Source organism: Scomber japonicus, chromosome 5 (genome assembly GCF_027409825.1).
Source record: "Scomber japonicus isolate fScoJap1 chromosome 5, fScoJap1.pri, whole genome shotgun sequence".
Taxonomy (NCBI): domain Eukaryota; kingdom Metazoa; phylum Chordata; class Actinopteri; order Scombriformes; family Scombridae; genus Scomber; species Scomber japonicus.
The window spans coordinates 8495016-8497513 of NC_070582.1; positions in this window are offsets into that span (position 1 = coordinate 8495016).

Here is a 2498-nt window from a genome sequence, read left to right on the forward strand (position 1 = left end):
GGGGCTGGTGTTTCTGGCAGCCATAAGCTTTATTTACTCCGGTTTTGGAAACCAACAACACATTTCTCTGAGTGAATCCTCTCTCCTGAAGCGACGTTGGAGGAGAAATACTGAAGAGCACTCCCGCCTCTTTTAAATGGCCTGCGCTAATTGAAGGGAGACATTTGGCTCGAAAAGATGTTATAACTGAGCTTTTTTCCCGCTTGCATAGTTTGAACGGCCTCATAGGATGTCATAGGCAAGCAGACAGAGGGAGGGGGGGGGGGGGGGGGGGGGGGGAAGCAGCCGGACCGACTTGGATCAGCTCTTCTTCTGCACACGTCAGTTCCTCCCGTGCCTGGTCAACTCGTAAAGGAATCACTCTGAATTCTTTATCCAGCTTTTTTTCCCCCTCTTTTCTTTTTTTGAGGTGAAACAACGTTGCCTTCGCGTTAAAATGATCAGAGGATGTGTAGGCTTGCAGTGCGCTCTCGAAATGTTTGTAAAAAGTAGCAAAAATAGTTTCCAATATTCTGTGTTAGAGGTCAGCCAGGCGAGCCTAACTCCACTGCTGTTATGTTATGAGTTTTTTGTTGTTGTTTTGTTTGTTTAAGAGCTCTCCTCAACAGTAACTTTGCGTCCTATAGCGACGAGCAGGTGGCGCAAGAGGCGAGTGGAGCTTCGCCATTATCGCCCTTTACTCCAAGAGTTTTTGAAGGAATCGTCCTTTTCAATTAAGGTATCAGTGTTGAATTAGCGACCCGGACCCGCCACATGATGAATAGGCGACTGGCGTCTGCACAGTTCTGCAGCCCCGACTGGGACACAAGAACTGCGCTCACCAACTCCCAGTATTCTGTGCACGAGTTTTTGGGGTCTTTTTTTTTGCCAAATGTTCCCAGTATTTTGCATGCAGGCTACGAGGCTACCGGTGCCACAGAAAAAGAAGAAGAAGAAAAAAACCACCTCCACCACACCGACCACCTGTCTTTCTTTGTCATGCAAAATCCGACTGCACTTCACCTGCGATACATTCCTCCACCTCTCCAAGCACACACATTTAAAACAAAAAACAAAAAAAAAACCCAAAACTGTAATTCTTCGTCGGTCAAAACGCGCAAATACCGAGTCGAGGGGGTCAGATCTTGCTCAATAATTCAATACCAAGCATGTGATTTCGGTGGAAACAACACGGATTCCCGAGTCGTGACTGCTAAAGTGAGTAATGTGCGCGTTGGCTGCGTCAGGAGAGGCAGTCACTGTGCAGTGCAGACGGTGGGGGAGAATCGTGACTGACTGGGTTGCAAATGAAAAGACCACCCAATAAAAAATACCCATATCGGGAGGGAGGGGGGGGGGGAGAGAGAGGGGAGGGAGGGGAGGGAAGGGGGGGCATGGCGGGCATGGCGGGAGGGGAAAGGGTGGGGGTCTGATCTGAGGTCTGGGGTGGGCTTTTAGACTCTGTGTATGCACTAACCATTTCCCTAACCCTCCCCACCCTTCATCACCCCCCCCTTCTCCTCTCCTCTCCTCTCTTCTCTTCTCCTCTCCTCTCTTCTCTTCTCTTCTCCTCTCCTCACCCTCTTCAATCTTAAATATCTCCTTTCTCCCTAAAGCTTGTTTTTAGTGTGAGCCCTGCTGCTGCTTGCTGGCATGCTGGCAGCCAACTTGAATGCAGACGAGTTTCATCAGTGATAGTGGGGAGAGAGAGAGAGAGAGAGAGAGAGAGAGAGAGAGAGAGAGAGAGAGAGGTGGAGAAGGAAGGGAAGGAAGGAGTGAGGTGGGAGATGTTGAGGAGAGGGAATGGGAGGGAGGGGGGTCAAACCTTAACAAGAACAACAAGAGAGAGGGGGGTGGAGAGAGAGAGAGAAAGGGAGAGGGGGGTTCGGATCCAGATCGTGACCCGGCCTCCACCTCGGTACAGTAACTTCTAGCTCCATGGAGGGGGAAAGTTAAGGGATGTTTAAGAGGTGGAGAAAGAGGGAGGGGGGGGGGGGGTTAGATGTTCTACATGTTGCAATGGACACAGGGGGGGGGAAAAACTAATGGAGCTCTTGCAGGAATACATGTTTTTAAAAGCAGGTAAGTTATTTTATATTATTTCTTTGCAACAATTTGACCCCCCCAAAACCAAAAAAGAAACCCAAAATCAAAAAAATATTAAAGATGGTTTGAACTCGACTGGTTTACGGTCGTGATGAACTCTTTTTAACTCTTGATATGATGCTCAGCTATGTGTTGTTGTTGTTTTGTGTTAAGTTGCTGTGAACTTGTTGAAGGTGTAACATAGCGGGGAAAGAGGGACGAGTGTTTAAATTGTCATTCTGTTTTAGTTTGAACCTTTTTTAAAAATTATTATTTTATTAAACCCTCCGCTGTAAATAACCCGAAAGATCGCGTTCCGGGTTTTTGAATTTGCAAGTTCGGAGAGAGAGACCCCCGCGTCTTTTTCGCAGTGGTACCCTCCAGTGAACTCTATAGGTGACCATGAGTCGCCTCAGATGCTTCTTGCTATGTTT